General features: G+C 42.2%; 1 pseudogene; it reads left to right on the plus strand.

The window, feature by feature from the left end:
* Positions 1-1,572: 1,572 nt before the first annotated feature.
* LOC147442817 (caffeic acid 3-O-methyltransferase-like) lies at positions 1,573-18,348 on the plus strand (annotated as a pseudogene).
* Positions 18,349-18,985: the final 637 nt, after the last annotated feature.

Here is an 18,985-nt window from a genome sequence, read left to right on the forward strand (position 1 = left end):
ATAGCCTCATAAGTCATACACATCACAAACTTCTTCATCGGCACTGGATCTTCACATATGCTTTGACATCCGAGTACATATTTGTAAGCACATTTGATACTGCTTTTCACGCTTTCTGTCATCACTTTTTGGTTGCACCAATGTAGAATGCTCAAACAAACTAGTGTGTGACTGCTAACTTATTGTCAAAAGCAAAATTGTTTGACCACATACATAGCCTATGGTGAGGATATCGTAAGAGGGGATTCCAACAACCTGTATCACCAAAAGTATCTCAACATTCAAGAACACCCCAGCTCAAGAAAACCTCACGCAAACGACCCTCCAAAGGCTAAGAGACTTAAGACTAGCCACAGTCTCAAAAAAGGCTCTTCCGGTCCAAGTCTCATAGACGGCCGAGTAACTGCCAAAAGTCAAGGTAAATTGACTCCAAAGATATCGTACATAGGTAGTAATTGCAACTCAATGTACACGAGTAATCACGCACAAACAGGCACCAAGAACTACTGCATGTAGTAAACAAAGTCCCTAGAGGGATACGCTCTCAAAGGAGCTCACGATAGTACGCATGTGCTGTCGAAAAATGCATAAATTTGATATGCAAACCTCCCATTGAAATTGAGTTGTACTACAACCTCTACCTGTAAAACTCCAACTATAGTGTCGATGTTGACTACACCTTGATCTAAAACCAATTTACGATCGGATCTACAATGCTAACTCCACCTGTAGTGTCGATGCTGAATGTACGCCTCCGAGCAATGTGCTCAAGAAATTGCGTCTCTTGAGAGACCGCCAGCACAAAGAGTAACTGCTCTTTGTGTCCCACTAATTGAGCAAACTTTTGTCTCGTGATGAGAATTGTGAACTGAGGCAATGTCCACATGGGTATGCATCAACAACCCACAAACAAAATACATCCAACTGATACCAATTGTTCGAAATAGGGTTGCAAGAAAACACACACAACTTGGAGAAGATGAAGAAGGTCAAGGCACGCAACAAAGAGGAGAACATTGGAAACATCTGGAAGAGGAGGTTACTAGTCTATCTTCTAAAAGTGCTATTGGGCTGGCCTCCGAAGAAGAACCCAAGAGATGGTTGGAAGCTAAAGCCAACCTGGCCAAGCAGCAGCTAGAGGAGGTCATAAGGGCGAGGTTGATATTCAGGGAGAACTTCCTCCAGTCAGAGGCCTCTAATCAAGCATATTTTTTTAGTGCCTTGAAAATCAAGAAGAGTTGGTGCTTCATCCAATAGCTTATAGATGAGAATGGGAATGCTACACAAGATTAAGATGTAATGGCTAGTATGATGCTTGATACTCTAAGCTAAATCATTGGCCAACTAGAGACTCGCTCTCAAGAACTGGATGAAGCCAAGGCAATCTTGCTCAAGAGTGTCAATAGGAAAGTCCCCCAACCTGAAGCCAATCATCTTGAGATGGCATTTTCTGAAGATGAATGCTTGCTTGCGTTACAAGCTCTTGGGAAGGAGAAGTCCCCTGGAAGGGATGGTCTAACCACTAAATTCTCTAGGGAGCTCTAGGATGACCTCAAGTTCCCACTCACGTGTATGGATAACCATGCTTTTGTCATGGGGTTGTTGGATCCTAGTGTGAAAAGAGGGCTTATCAAGCCCATCTCAACACAGGTTTGTTGCTCGCATCTTAAGCACTAGCATCCCATAACTATGATTTTTGTGGCATACAAAATAATTGACAAGGCAGTCACTCTTAGAATTTCCCCCCTCCTAGATAAAGCCATTTCCCCTCATTCAGCACATGTTTATCAAAGGAAGGTCAATATATGACAATATCTTGACAACAATGGCTGGCAATGAGTATGCAACCTTCACAAAGCAAAAGTGAATTTTACTTTAGCTTGACCTAGACAAGGCATATATATGATAGGATTATGTGGTCCTTCATTGAAGAGGTCATGAAATCATTGGGCTTTGGGCCTCGCCTTTGTTGACTTATACACACTTTGGGTGTAGGCAGTCAATCTGAGCTCTTATTTAATGATAGAATTTGAGCTCCTTTAAAGAAAAAGATCTATCAAGAAGGATTCCCCCTGACCCTGTTATGTTTGCCATTGGGGTGCATCCTCTAATAACAATGCTCCAAGCTTTTGCTACATGGGGGGAAATTCAAGGTTTAACTTTGCCCAGGAACGACCACCTCCTAGTCAAGATGTTTGCAGACAACTCCTTCCTATTTTTGAAAGCCTGCCCTCGGCTTCTCAGGAAGGCCCTAGAGATTGTGCAGACATTTGATATGGCTTCTAGGTCAAAGTGTAGTATTGAGAAATCTAGAGTGATCTCTCTGGCACCCCCTTGGGAGTGAATTTTATAACTCATTCATTCTTCCTTATATTCCTTCACCAGTCCGCTCGTAAAAATAGCCAAATGTAACTAGAAGGAGTTTTTGAAACCTGTTATAAGATTCCTATGGAGGAACAACACTAAAGCCTCATTGTCGTGGCAATGGGCAGAGTGGGAAGGTATCGCTAGACCGTTGGTCTAAGGTGACCTCGGAATTTTCAACCCAGTTGTTCATCTTTAGGATTTGTGTGCCAAGTTTGTAGTCTCAATCGCAAAACAAGACAAATCTTGGGCAATCATGACCAAGGGTATGATAGAAAAGTAAAAAAATTTCTCTAAAGGTGGTCAGTGGAAAGGAATCAAGGTGCACAACAAACTAATAGTCCCTAGGTGGTATAGCCTAAGAATGGGGGGCATCACTAGACAGCTGGTTCAAAAGTGCAATAGAGAAACAAGGGTATTGGAATGGGGAAAATTAACCAGATACTTCCAGAACTGAACCTTGCATTGTGACAGCGGGAAAAAGAGCAGTGCAATCGGGTGGCCTCTATACTCGTGCACACTCCACAAACCACGCCTCATGCAAACAAGCAAAGAACAAAACAAAGGGGGCACCACCCTAAATTAAGAGGTTTAGGGACCTCACACATAGTGCACATAGGCAAGTGAGACTTCTGGCATTATGATGGCATCAAAACATATGGAAAAACACATAGAAACGAAGCTTAGGGACCTTATGTAGCATATATATACACAAGACATCAGCTTAACAATACAACGGCATCTGATCATACATAACAAGGATATAGAGAAGCAAGCCAAGGATGGCATAATCCCTTGTCAAAAAAACAATCAACCCAGCAAGTAGGTATGATCCTACTAGCAACACATCAATACCTTAGAGAATGATGGCGAGGATGGTGGCCATGGAGCATGAGAGAAGACTCCTTATTTAGGTTTTAGGGCTAGTAATGTAGCATACTAGAGGGAGAGAGGGAGAGGGAGAGAGAGTAGAGCTCCATCCATAGCTCCTCGTTGTGAGCAATGTCGTCATAGCTTCGTTGCTTGGTGAAGTGGGTGAAGTGTTGGTTTTGAGTGAGAGAAGGCCTCCTTATATAGGTTTCTGAGAGGGTTTAGGATTAGGGATAAACACGCTTAAATCCACTGATTGGGGTTACTTTTTGCTTAGGGTGGTCAACAGATTGAGGTCACCTGATATGTCACCATCAAGATATTCTCTAGAGTGATGTGAGAGGGGAGGGTAAATGCTAATTTTTCTGATTGTGACACATGGGGATAAGGCCTTGACCAGCATTTAAGAGCAGGTAGGTGGCTGTTGAAAGTGGAGGTTCTGCACATGTCAGGGGGGGACCTGCTGGGTCCTCCTGAATATCAAATTCTCAAAAAATCCTCAACCATGGCTTCTTTTGACATGTGTTCTTTGAAAAAATCAGCATGTCTCTTTTCAACTCAAAAGTCTTTATCCCTGTTGACTCACCTTTACCATAAGATTTTTCCCTTTTCTCCTCCTGTAACTGCATTGTTGATGCCCAATCACTGCTTCTAGTAATAGTGAACTGTTACCTACCAAATACTTATGGTGCAGTAAAAAATATTTACCATGGGTAAAAAAGTTACTGTAGGTAAAAAAGTGATTTGTATTTACCATGTAGGTGAAAAATATTTACTGTGGTAAAAAATATTTACTGTCGGTAAAAAAGTGAAAACGGAGTATGCTGTGCTGTGAGTCCACACGAACATCCTCGTGTAAATTTCACTAGAAATTCACACCTAGAATGGGCTATTCTGTAAGATATAGGTTGTAGGCATGCATAAGAGCTCGTTCCCACGTATCTTCTGTCCATGGCACTTTTTACTCTTTGGTGCTTGTGAAGTAGATTTTTCTTCTCTTTCGAGATCCCTTGGACTAGAGTATCCTCATCTCCCCAACAACTAACTGTGCCTTTATTGCATCTTCAGAAGGGGTCCTAAAAACCATGCATCATATAGCCCTCCCCCTTAAGCTAGAGGTATTTGATGCCTCTAGCTGTAGGTTGTGCTACAATAGGGTTCTCTTGAATACTTACCCACCTGGTACCAATTGAATTTGCCATGTTACTGCTTTCTTGGCTGATGCACCCTGTTTAGTTCTTTCTTATGAATAATTGTATCCATCCATGACTAACAACTGGTCTCCTAGACCCTTGAAAGCCATACCCCATCCATTGTCAATATCCGCTTTCACTGGTAGCATTCTCTTTTTTTCTTTTTTTCTTCTCTTTTTTTTCTTTTTTTTTTTTTTTTTTTGAAACGACTATGTACATGATTGTTACCTTAGTTGGAGCTCGAATATGATGAGCTCTCCTCTGAACCATCCTTAGCATTGATTTCACCAGCATATGGCTGTGAAAGACGACATTGGTAGGCCTTCAATCGCCAACCATTTACCGGGGTTTGATGTACCTTACCATCTAGGTCACCTAGTTGGTAACTACCATTTGAGAACCTCTGTATCACTACAAAAGGGCCTTCCCACTTAAGCAAGAACTTACCATCCTTCCTACGATCAAAGCGATTGTCGTATCTGAGCACTAAAGAACCTTCCTTGATACCTTTCTTGACAAGGTTGCGATTGAACTTCTTTCGTTTCTTCTCTGCCTGGGCTGCATAGTACTTCACTGCTGACTCTCGATCTAGCCCTAACCTCTCCAAATCAATGATTCTTCCTTCCACCTGCTTCTCTTGACTATTCTCTAGATGTGCTTTTAGAACTCGGAGGCTCGCTAGCTCCACTTCTATAGGCAATAGTGCCTCTTGCCCGTAAACCAAGTGAAAAGGTGTATACCCCAAGGATGTTTTAAAGGATGTTTTGTAGGCCCAAAGTGCTTCATCTAGGTGTTTGTCCCATGCCTTAGGATGTAAATGCACTTGCTTAGTGATGATTTTACATATAAGACCATTTACCTTTTCCACAAGACCATTGCACTGAGGGTAGTATGGTGTAGAGTTCCTGCGCTTGATTTTTAACTTGCTCATCAATTGCCCGACTAAATCAGCTCGAAATCCCGGTCCCCTATCCGAGAGAATCTCCAAAGGTGTGCCAAAACGGCAACAAATGCATTCAAAAATGAAATCACTCACGTCCTTGGCTGTGATGCGCTTTGTGGGACGAGCTTCTGCCCATCTGGTCATGTACTCCACCCCCATAATGATGTATTCCTTCCCTGATTGAGTGCAAGGTAGTGGCCCTATTTCATCTATCCCCCATTTTTCAAATGGCCCATAGGTTTTGATTGGATGCTGATTTTCATGGGTAAGACGCCTTGGTCCAGCTTTTTGGCAAACCTCACATGTGCGGCACCAATGTTGTACATCTCGATGGACGCTTGGCCACGTGAACCCTGCTTGTAAAATCTTTCTGCTAGTAATCTCTTGTGCAAAGTGGCCACCACACACACCTTCATGACAACTAAACAAAATATCCTTTATCTCTTGGGATGCAGGAACTCTCCTTAAGACAGCATCTTTCCCTCTACAATACAAGTCCTCATTCACTAAGCTATAGCTGGTAGCCTTTTTTGCCAACCACCTACGTTCACTTTTACTCATACCAGAGGGTGCTTCACAATGCTCAAGAAAGTAAAGTAAATCATGCAGCTCCTCCTTTCCCTGGTATAAAGGACTTTTCACAAGGATGGCACCTACTATGAGAGTTTGTAGTTCTTCACCTGCTAAGGCATCTGCTTCTCGATTTTGATCTCTAGGTACAAAGTGCACTCGAACTTCTTTAAAACCCTTCAACAAGGCCTTTGCTTCCCTCATCTTAACAGACAATTTGTCATTTTTATAGGCCCATACACCAACCATTTGCTTAACAATCAACATGGAGTCACCAAAAACATTTAGCTTTGTGATGCCCTGAGAAAGACAACATTGCAACCCTAAAACAAGGGCATGGTACTCTGCCTCATTGTTAGAATGAACCTCTTTTAGATGAAACCCTTTTGCAAAGATCTTCTCCTTCTCTGGACCTAATATTACTATGCCTGCTGATGCCTTGTCTTTGGTCCTCTTGTAAGCCCCATCAAAATACAGACTGTGTGCTCCCAGTAGAACTTCAGGCTCCGGGATAGGCGGTACCTTACTAGGTGCCTCTTTCTTGGCCTTCTCATAACACCTTTGTGTGAGGACATCTGCCAAACAAGCACGGGTGGAATCCTCTACTTGTAGTGTGTAGTCAAACTCTTGAAGCTGCACCACCCACTTTGCTATTCTTTGAGACAATTCCATGTGTTGTAGGGCATATGGAAAAACCTCCTCAATTGTGATCACCACAAATTGTCTCGGAAGTAAGTAAGCCCGAAACTTCTCCACTGCAAACTTAAGAGCTAGCACCAATTGCTCAGTTTCACTGAAACCCTTTTCAGCAGCTGTCATCACTCTACTAGAGAAGTAGACTGGTCTTATGAGAGATGTCTTTGGGTCTTTTTGCATCAAGACAGCTCCTAGAGCTTCTGGACCTACACTAGGATTTACATAGAATAATTCTCCCCATGTGGGTTGTAGGACGACAGGCAATGAGCTCAAAATGGTTTTAACTTCTTGAAAGCACCTTTCACCCTCCTCACTCCATGTCAATGTAGTGTGTTTAGTGAGTTGCTGCAAAGGATAGATTGCCTGAGAAAGGAGATGTATGAATCGTCCCATGTAGCGAACCTTTTGAATGAAGGAGACTAGTTGCTTCACGTTTGAAGAAGTAGGTAAAGCTAACAATGTCTTTACCTTTTCAGGGTCAGCCTCAATACCATCTTGAGACACAACATGGCCTAGTAGAGTGACCTTGCTCTCACCTATGTGGCACTTGTCTTTATTCAATTGCCCACCCAATTGGGCCAGACGGGTGAAACCTTCATCAACCTTGGACAGATGTACTTCCCTAGAGCTGTAAATGCAAAAATCATCAATGAAGACTCGTATGGACTTACCAAAGTAAGGTTGAAACACCAAGTTCATAAACCTCTGGAAAGTAGCTGGGGCATTAGTTAAACCAAAAGGCATAACTCTATAAGCAAAACACCCCCAAGGTGTTATGAAGGTAGTCTTTCTTTGGTCTTCATCTGCAATTCTAATTTGGAAGTAGCCTGAGTACCCATCACACACTGTGTACCTTTCATGACCAGCCACTTCATTTAGTATTTCATCTTGAAAAGGCAAAGGAAAATGGTCCCTTTTTGTGGCTGCGTTTAGAGGCTTGTAATCCACACATACCCTCCACTTCCCATTTTTCTTTGGTGCTACCACAACTGGAGACACCCACTCAGAATCTTCCACTGGGTAGATAAATCCTGCCTTGAGTAATCTTTTTACTTCTTTTAAGAGTGCATCTTGTTGCACTAGCCCTAATCTCCTTAGCCTTTGCACCACTGATTTGGCACCTTCCTTTAATTGGATATGGTGTTGGGTTACCGTCACTCCTTTAATGTGCTCGTAATCAGTTATAAAGAGGCCAGCATGCTTCTTTAGTACCTGCAAATAGGGTTCTCTCTCTTCTTCTAGTAGGTCCTTAGCTAGCATCTCCTCTAAGCCTGTGGCTTCTTCCTTGTTTAGAGAGTCTTGACCACCTTCTCCTTCTGGGTTTCGCAGTATTATACCCATGACTTCCAAAGTGCTAGCATCCTCCTCAGATGACTCATCCTTAGATGAAGAGCAGCTGCTTGTGCTCCATTCATCCATAGAAGTCTCCATCTCTAGGTCTTGTTGTCTACCCTGCTTCATGTCATACACAATTTTTTGTTGCTTGCCACCTACCTTATGATTTGGCCGCAACTCAAGGGAACCTGTCTCCCAATCTTGCCTAGCTTTCATAGCCATAAGCCAAGGTCTTCCAAGGATTAGCGGATAGCCCTCCCCCTTAGTTGGGATCACATAAGCATCAATTGAGATTGCCACACCAAAAGTTGAAACCTTCACTCCATTAACCTTTCCCACACAAGCCACCCTTACATTATTTGCCATCTTAGCTTGTAAGGAAGTTTGCTCGTTTACTTCCAAACCCAACCTGTGCATTAATTTCTCTTTCATAACACAAATCTCGGCTCCACCATCTACGTACACATTGGAGACTCGCTGACTCTTAATCTCTGCATCAATGACTGGCACGATATCCTTCATGCCTCTTGCACTAATAGACCCAACTGACTTTGCCTTAGCCCTCCTGGTGCTGACCATCTTAGACCAGGTTCTACGCATCTTTGGGGAAAGGTGGAGGAGTTGCTGCCATGAAATCTTTGGTCCTTGCTTACTCACATCTGCTACCAGGTCGTAAGGTATGGATCCTACCCCAAGTGGAAAGTCTTCTACTCCTATGTGCCTCCTTGACCTACTCTTCCTTTTCTTGTCTCCTATCACTTGGGAGGAACCCTCGTTCCCTTTATCCGGCTCTGAAGCTTCCATTTCATCAGTTCTTTGTCTCCTAACTCTCTTTATTGGCATGGCAACAGCTTCCTCCATTTTTTCTTTCCCTTTATCCTTACCATTGTCAAGACTTATGACAGAGACAGCCCTGTCCTCCCCTCCCGATGGTAGTGGAGGGATCTCTGCTTGTGCTTGTGGTGGTGACGGAGGGGGTCTCAATATTTGGTTTGGTGGAGCCACGTGTGCATTTTATCCATTTAGTGGCCTAGCTCGAGGAGGAGTGACTTGCTGGCGAGGAGGCCGTCTTTGATTACCATTTCCTTGATAGCGTCGTGGATGGGGGCAATAATACATGCCGTGACCTACCTCTCACAGTTGTAGCAAATGTACTCACGTGCTTGCCTTTGTCCTTCTTGTCTATTTCGTTCATTTCCTGGCTGGGGAGCCCTTGTGACACCTTGAACCAGATTGATGGACAGGCTCTCTAGTTGATTGGTGATTTGTTGAAGTAATTATTGTTGAGATGACTCTTGGTCTGTTGCTCCTGTCCCTGCTACTACCCTTGCCGTAGGTTGAGCTAGCAGTGGAGGCTCCATTCCCCCTTGTAGTTGAGCTTCGAATTTTAACTTCCTATCCTTCTCCCTTGCATAAGTCATAGCTTTATCAAAGGTATCTGGGAATTTACCTTTTACCTTTTCTCGAAGGATGGGGTAAAGACCTGCCAGGAAACAGTCCTTCTTTAGGCATTCTGGCACCCTTTCTCCTTCACCTAGTGATGCACACCATTTCTCCCACAGGTTGGAAAACTTTCCTTCATAGCTTCTATAGTCATTGGGTGATGTTTGGCGTAGCTCTAAGAGTTGTCTCCATATCTCCTCTGGAGGCTCATGGCGGCGAAATTCTTCGATGAAGGCCATCTTTAAGGACTCCCAGTCTCTTCTTTCTTCAGGTGCCAAAGTTTGATACCATAATTTTGCACCGTCCCTCAAGACCAAGGGAAAGGCCCTTAACTTAGTAGCTTCGTCATCCCTTCCTGATACCAGAAAGGCCATTTCCAAATTATCCAAAAAGTCTGGAGCAACCTCCCCAGGCTTACCATAAAAATTAGGGAAGGCCATAAGTGAGAGAGTAAACAATTACACAAACAGCTCCAATTTATTTTAAAATAGAGTATGGTAATTACAATTTGGAGCTTTAGCACAACTTAGCTCAAAATAGGATGAAGATCCACACATCAAAGGAATGGTAATAGTCTAGTAAGGGTAGAATGACAGGATGAGGAGAGCACAAGATTTCCCCAAGTCTCTCGGCTCCAAACAACAGGGCTATTCTTTGCTGATAAAAGATTTTTCTATCAATACAAATATTCACACAGATATGACGCACAAAATGGAAAGGAAACATGCGGGGATCATCATTCTCATTATTGGCATCCATACTTACACACAAGAGCCTAGCTTAGTTGCACCACCTTGGGACCAATGAGCCTGATCAGCCACAGAATGTCAGCACCTCGGATCACTTCAACTCTTCCTGATGCATCTGTGAAGACGTAAGGCGTGATGGCAACACTTTGTACAATGCTGAGCCTTTTAGCAAGCAACAATTGGATGCTATTACCATAATCAGCATGACGAATGAAAGTGACACCATTAATGTGCAGCACATCATCAACTAAGATAGTTTCCTTAGATTGAGATAACTTCTTGAAAATTAGCAGCAAAGGTAGGGCAGGGAGGCTTTTCACCAGGTCTCCAAAGCACTTTGGACAATATCCAAAGTGATCTTCACGCGGACAGGAGGTTGGCTTGGGATTGGTGGTGTCTGGATTCACAAAGTGCACTGGGAGCACTCGCAGACGGGCGGCAATCTTGTAGGCAAGCCTTCGCCTCTTTGCTTCAGGAGGATTTAGGGGTGAGAGTCGTGGTTGCAAGTTGGAGGTTGAAGTTGGTTGCTCACTAGCCTTTTTCTTGCCTGTAGTGGTCATGTAATCCCTTATTAATGAGATTAAGCCAAATGTTACCTTACGCTTGAGCACGCACTGCGGCCTTGGGCCACTTAGGTGTAGAGGTGATCTTCCTCCTCTTAGTCGGCTCCTCAGGAAAGAGAGGTCTGGTGATGCTTTCTCTTCCCTTAATGTGTGTCACAGTACCTTCGTGTATGTTGATGTAGAATATTTCAAGTTCGTGTGTGTTGGAGGTTTCTGGAGCACTCATAGGTTGAGAGGAGAGGTATATCAAGCTCTTCTTCTCACTCTCCTTCGTTGGCGACGATCACGAACAAGGCATGTAGAAGAACTTACTTCTTGAATTTCAATGACACTGCAACCTGGTAACAAGACCTCGATGAAAGCTTTTAAGGCCTCTAAAGCCTCCTCCTCTTCTGTTCTCCAATTTGCAAACTCCTCACGCCATTCGTCCATGTTGTAGATTGCACATCTTCATTGCTTGTGGACTGAAGGTCTGTGTAGCCCTCCTCAGTGGGGGCACCAAAATGATAGCGGGAAAAAGAGCAGTGCAATCGGGTGGCCTCTGTACTCGTGCACACTCCACAAACCACGCCTCATGCAAACAAGCAAAGAACAAAACAAAGGGGGCACCACCCTAAATTAAGAGGTTTAGGGACCTCACACATAGTGCACATAGGCAAGTGAAACTTCTGGCATTATGATGGCATCAAAACATATGGCAAAACACATAGAAACGAAGCTTAGGGACCTTATGTAGCATAAATATACACAAGACATCAGCTTAACAATACAATGGCATCTGATCATACATAACAAGGATATAGAGAAGCAAGCCAAGGATGGCATAATCCCTTGTCAAAAAAACAATCAACCCAGCAAGTAGGTATGATCCTACTAGCAACACATCAATACCTTAGAGAATGATAGCGAGGATGGTGGCCATGGAGCATGAGAGAAGACTCCTTATTTAGGTTTTAGGGCTAGTAATGTAGCATACTAGAGGGAGAGAGAGAGAGGGAGAGAGAGTAGAGCTCCATCCATAGCTCCTCGTTGTGAGCAATGTCGTCATAGCTTCGTTTCTTGGTGAAGTGGGTGAAGTGTTGGTTTTGAGTGAGAGAAGGCCTCCTTATATAGGTTTTTGAGAGGGTTTAGGATTAGGGATAAACATGCTTAAATCCACTGATTGGGGTTACTTTTTGCTTAGGGTGGTCAACAGATTGAGGTCACCTGATATGTCACCATCAAGATATTCTCTAGAGTGATGTGAGAGGGGAGGGTAAATGCTAATTTTTCTGATTGTGACACATGGGGATAAGGCCTTGACCAGCATTTAAGAGCAGGTAGGTGGTTGTTGAAACTGGAGGTTCTGCACATGTCAGGGGGGGACCTGCTGGGTCCTCCTGAATATCAAATTCTCAAAAAATCCTCAACCATGGCTTCTTTTGACATGTGTTCTTTGAAAAAATCAGCATGTCTCTTTTCAACTCAAAAGTCTTTATCCCTGTTGACTCACCTTTACCATAAGATTTTCTCCTTTTCTCCTCCTGTAACTGCATTGTTGATGCCCAATCACTGCTTCTAGTAACAGTGAACTGTTACCTACCAAATACTTATGGTGCAGTAAAAAATATTTACCATGGGTAAAAAAAGTTACTAAAGTAAAAAGTGATTTGTATTTACCATGTAGGTGAAAAATATTTACTGTAGGTAAAAAATATTTACTGTGGGTAAAAAAGTGAAAACGGAGTATGCTGTGCTGTGAGTCCACACGAACATCCTCGTGTAAATTTCACTAGAAATTCACACCTAGAATGGGCTATTCTGTAAGATATAGGTTGTAGGCATGCATAAGAGCTCGTTCCCACGTATCTTCTGTCCATGGCACTTTTTACTCTTTGGTGCTTGTGAAGTAGATTTTTCTTCTCTTTCGAGATCCCTTGGACTAGAGTATCCTCATCTCCCCAACAACTGACTGTGCCTTATTGCATCTTCAGAAGGGGTCCTAAAAACCATGCATCACATTGGTCCCCTTGGCTGTCTAAAGCTATTGGTGTTATCTTAAACCCTTATCAGACAAAAACTACAAGAAGGATGAACAATAAAGAACTCCAGAGGTTGATCCACTTCTAGGATGGAAATAACAAGTGTTGGATATCCTCTGACTAGGTGTCCTAGTTTCAACTCAATGGCATTGAGAAGATAATCATCAATAGAGTTGTAGAAGGCCTGGACAATATTCTGATGTCGATCTGTGAATCTACTTTTGAGTGGAAAGCCTGGAAATAGCCTATGAGTAGAAAATTTTTAAACTTCATACCAAGAGTATTTACGAAGAGTTAATTCATGAGGCTGATTGGTTTGCCCCCCGGGGGATTCACCATGGAAAACTTACCGCACCACGTAAGTGCAGGGGAGGGGGGTTTTTCTACAAGTTACATAAGCGTATAAGTTAGGGGCAGGCCCCCAATAATTTATCTTCCAAGCTTAAAAATAAGGGAGGGGGTATCATATTTATGGGGGGGGGAGGGGAAAATGAAAGGAAGTTTTTGTGTTTCAAAGTCATGGCTTCCCAAAAGCAAGAACTAACACTGCTTTGTATCAATTGCTTTTTTTGTGATTATAGTTCATTTGTTGAGGGATGAAAGCTATAAAGAGCTTGTATCGATGCAAATTTAGACAAAAAACCTAACACAACTTTATAACCATACATTTCCGATCACTATGCTACACACTCTTTGAATAGTTTTACTCAGTTAGATCATGTGAGACCTATATATTATATGTAAGATAGGGGTATGATAGTTTTTTGCATTGATTATTGTCTAAGCATAGAAAGGGGGGTCATATTCTTTAATATGAGTCGTATATAGGGTTTTTATCAAAGTTGTTTGCTCGCAGGTGGCATCCCATTTTGTACATAGAGTGAATCCCCCCAAGGTTTGCCCCTTTGAACAAGCAATGGAAGAAACAATGGTCGAAGGCTCGATGGATTGAGGTCACGAAGAACATTTGGAATCCACAATGCTGCATTTTACTAGAATGGGGTGAATTAATGAGATACTTCCAAAACTCCATCTCACATTGGTCCTCTTGGCTTTGTAATGTTGTTGCTGTAATCTTGAACTCTTATTGGAGAGAAATTGCAAGAAGGATGAACATTAACGGACTCCGTAGTCAACTTGTGGGATGGAAACAACAAATTTTGGAAATCCTCTGACCAGCTGACTACCCAGTTTCAACTCAATGGAATTGAGAAGCTACTTGTCAGCAGAGTTGTAGAATGCCTAGGCAATATTTTGATGCCAATTTGGGATTCTACTTTTGAGTGGAAAGCTTGGAAACGGCCTAAGAATTGCCCTTTTTTTAAACCACAAACCAAGGACATTTACCAAGTGTTATTGCACGAGCCCGATTGGTTCGGCCCCTTGAACAAACAGTGGAAGCTACAATGGTCGGAAGCTCGATGGATTGAGGTCACGAAGAACATTTGGAATCCAAAGTGGCCTCAGTTCATGAAGTTTCTCTATGGAAGGTGATGTGGGGGGTGCTTTCGATAGGTGTCAAGATCTAGGCACGTGGTATCTGTTCATTATCCACACACAATTACAAATGACTTATATGTTACAAAGGGCCTCACCTAAACAAGAAAGTGAAAGTTCACACCGGGACATTTTAAAACAATAAAATGAAAAGGACTTAAAATAAAAACAAAAAATTAAGATCCATCAACAAACTACAAGAAAAGAATATTTTAACGCTTTCATGAAAATGTAGATTTAATAAGCACAAGAAATAATAAAACAATTTATTGAAATATATCTTTATGGGGGCTTTAAATGAAAACTCTTTCAAAAACTAAAATATTAAAGAAAATAGCAATGAGTCAATGCTTTAAATCATGGGATCAAACTCTTATGAATGGGCTCTTTAATCTCCTATTCTCTACAGCCTTTTTGAACATACCAAAAACTAACTCTCTCTCTCTCTCTCTCTCTCTCTCTCAAGAGGGACATGGAGTAGTGGGTCACATACTCTCTTTCTCATCCTCTTTTATGTAGGCCATTGTGACTTGTCACACCTTGTTGTTTGAGCAATGTGAATGTGTTTTCCATAGAAGCCAAAGAAGAATCTTGCATTTGGGTCAAAGGTGGGAAGTGGGGAGATAAGGTTAGAGGGCTCCCCCAAAGACCCTTTAAACGGACTTGCAATAGGGGGCCCTTTATCAATTGGAGGGCCCAAGAAGTAAACTATGTGCGCCCCATATCTCCCACCCGAGCCGATTACTAAAGGCATGCATTTCTTTATTCTTCAACCGCCTGCAATGATCATCTCTGTTCTTTTCCTTTCATCCCACGTCTCTCTCTCTCTCTCTCTCTCTCTCTCTCTCTCTCTCTCTCTCTCTCTCTCTCTCTCACACACACACACACACACACACACAAAGGCATGCATTTCTTTATTCTTCAACCGCTTGCAATGATCATCTCTGTTCTTTTCCTTTCATCTCTCTCTCTCTCTCTCTCTCTCTCTCTCTCTCTCTCTCTCTCTCTCTCTCACACACACACACACACACACACACAATTTGGCTCTATAGCTACGTATTTTCAACCAACTCCTACAACCTTTAGTTTTAATTTACATCCAATTTTTCTGTGCTCGAGAATTTTGTGCAATGAGGTCTCACTCGAAGCCAGCTGATCTCTTGCTATACCTGATTTGGATGGTGCAACTATACTGTGGGGTGGTTGGGATACCCCCATCAAAAAAGTAGCAATCAGTACTAGCTATGGTGTGATAATGGACCCTTTGTGAAATACAGAGAGTATGGGGCAATAGATACCTACTTGAAGAGCCCTCCAATAGCACTTTTAAGGGGCCTATGGGGGAACTCTCTTAGAGGTGGTATATTGATGAATCGAGGACAAAGGAGAACAATTTGAATGCAATTTGGATGGAGGAGAGGAGGTGTCTTTTTGTGTATAAGAGGGAAGGGAAGCATGAGAGAGAGAGAGAGAGAGAGAGAGAGAGAGAGAGAGATTAGACCATTGGTGGCAGAAACGCACTTACACTCTTTGATCTAGAGCATTTGAGCTAAATCAAACACACACCCAAAATCAAGATCATATAGATAGTGGAGAAAGAGGAGTGTTGTCATAAAATCTATATCTAACCAACCTAAATGATTTTCTCATATTAAACTGATTATTTAATGTGGGATAATAGACGGGAACAAGGGTTAGAATATAGACATGTTCTTATGGATCTATCTCAACATGGGGCCAATGGTAACGGTCCAAATGAGAGATGGTATGTCAAAGAGTAATGCTACCTAATGGAGCTTAAAAGACCTTAGGGTTAGCTTCATTAAAGACCTCCAAAAGTTAGTGTTAAAAAGTCATTTGACCATATGCAAGCTAGGGCTAACCTCGAGGTGGGAACCTACCCAAGCATGAGGTGCTAAGACGCTTAAAGTGGTTGTGGAAACCTTGCCCAAAGCTTGAGGTGATTTTTATGATTAAATGACTAAGGTTTTTGAAATGTTAAATTCAAAGATAAGTTCTCAAGAGGCGTGGAAGTCCATGCTTGATTGACTAAGTTTTGAAGTATTCAATTCAAAACAAATGACTTAAGAATCATAAAAGACACATGCGTGCTTGATTGACTCCTTGAAGTATTCAATTCAACCAAATGACTTAATAAGCATAAAAGACATATGTTCAAATGATCCTCCACATGTGGTCCTCATGATGTGCTTGAATGCTATTGGTTAGGTTTTAAAGGAGTCCAATGAGAATTTAGATACATAAAAATAAATAATTAAGTTATTTCTCTCAAAGAGGAAAAAGAGAACACATGTCCAAATAAAATAATAAAATATTAAAATATTAAAATAATACAAGAGAGAGAGAGAGGTGTAGACCAAGCATGAGAGTGGGGATATACTCTCCTATACACACACACATTCTCTCATTGTGTGGAGTCCAAAATGCAAGTTCTCCATCTCCTTCTCCAAGTTTGTTGAGAAGTGGAGAGCCTACACCAACACTCTTGGCTATGGAATGCAAATCCAACCAAGAGCCATGCTTCAATGCTTAAGCTTTTCATCTTCTTCATCTTCATTATTATGCTCTTATGCTATGCTAAGCAATAAGAGTGATGATAAGTGAGGAACTATTTCTTTCTCCTATGGAATGTTTCTTCTTCCTCTTCCCTACCCTCATTCCCCGCTAGCTCTCTCCACCTTCGAAGGTGTTTGAGGCCTTGGGACTGAGGCTTGAGATAGTTAATGTTTTTGCAAATTTTATGTTAATCTCGTGATGCATGAAGCTTTCCATCTTCATAGCATCACCAAGGTCACAAGGAACACAAATATTGTATTGTAACAAAGTCTCTTTTGATGGGAGAATCTATAATACAAACGCCTTTTGGAGGGGGGACCGGCTCCAACTAAATCCAGTCCTCATCTATTGTCATGTTCTCTAATACTCTCTCTCTCTTGCAAAAGAATTTTATGCCAAGTTTATTAAGTACTATGTTTATGTTGCTACCATCAATTAAGTTCACCCTCCAAGTTCTCAAAGTAATCTCACAAAAATGCTCACTCTAATTCTCTTAATTCTGTTATTCTCAAAGTTCATAGGCCATTTCCATTACAAGAGTTGCATGGTTTGCAATTCACAGTGCTGCAAAAAATGGAGATGGGATTGAATTTAATATAAGGACGAGGACGAGGAGGAGACATGTGTCAAAGCGTGGGAGTTGATCTATGCATCGAGGTTGCCCATGTTGCTCAGGGCAGCGTGCAAGCCAGGCAGCATTCACCAAAAATCGGCCTTTAGTTATTTCTTTAAGGACAAATTTTAAAAATTTTCAGTTAGTTTTGAGGATTTCTTTTAAGGAAACCAACTAAATTTGGAGGATTTTAATGTAAAAACCCCTAAAAATTCTCTAAAAACCAATAGATTTTCAATGTTCTCCTTTTTCAATGGTTCCTTTAGACACTTTTGGTAAATATTGAAGCTAGGCATTTGAGAGCTTTTGCATGTGGAACCAAGTAGCCTCTCAGTAGAGAAAATAGCAAAAAGGTTGCAAACCAGAATGCCACTAGCATGTGCTACCCCCTATCCGTCCACCACCTTGACCGCATTTTGTGTTGTTTGGCCACCCACAGCGTCTTCCAGGCATCCCACTGTGAAACCACCCTCACCCTCCACCTCCACACCCCCCTCTCCAAATGGCTCCTCCCCCAAGATCCCTCCCTTCGGCCCCTCCTCATGCTCTTCACCAACCCCCATGTGCTCCTCCCCTAGCTCCACCTCGCTCCCTTCCTCTTCCTTGGCCTACAAACCCTTCCCCCATGCCCACTCGCTCCCCTTTTGGGACTATGCCCACTCCAACCCCGCCTTTGCCTCCCTCTTCCATGATTGCATGTCCTTGAATACCATATTGTCCCTCTCAGACCTCCTCTCCCATTACCCTGACTTTACCCTCATCGACACCCTCGTAGATGTCGGTGGTACATTGGCACTGCAACTGCACACATTACCTCTTTCTACCTCTCCATCAAGGTCACTTTCTTTGACCTCCCCCATGTCATTGCCACGGCACCCTCCCATCTAGGTTTCAGCTCCTCCTCCTTCCTTTGAGAAATTTTCAGCAATCACCACAGCGGCCTAGAGAACTCAAAGAATACAGCTATGCAATTTTGCCGACTTGCCTGCTAATGCAAACATTAGAGGAGCATAGATATAGACATATAGCTCTTATATTTTTGCTTTTCTATCAAATCAATGCCCCCAAATACTTTTCTAATATTTAATGGACTTATATGAAACATTAAAGGATTCCCCTATTTTGGATGGTTCTCATGAGTCTTCACCTTGTTTTATTGATTTGCCTTGCAAGTGATGGCCAAAATTGCTAACCTATGCAGGATGGTCATCAAAACTTTTTTTTTTTAGCTAAACACACCCAAAGAGGGTGAGTGGATGTATTAAATAAACCAAAAAAAAAACAACCGCTCCATGCCCGAACCAAGCTATGGAGATCAAACAGAACTTAAAGAGTTCATTTGAGACCATAGAAGACCGTACAACACACTCAAGTCCATAGGATCATTCTTTTTACATGGAAGCCCATAATCAATACATCGCAAACCTATACCTTGTGTCATGCAAGCCATCAAAACTTAATTAACACAAGAATACGTTTATGTCTTTGGACACTTTTGTCTCCTCTAGAATTATTGCTTGAGATGTCAAGCAGGTTCTAAAGTGCTCTATA

The sequence above is a fragment of the Adiantum capillus-veneris genome, chromosome 14 (genome assembly GCF_014529385.1).
Source record: "Adiantum capillus-veneris isolate H3 chromosome 14, ASM1452938v2, whole genome shotgun sequence".
Taxonomy (NCBI): Eukaryota; Viridiplantae; Streptophyta; class Polypodiopsida; order Polypodiales; family Pteridaceae; genus Adiantum; species Adiantum capillus-veneris.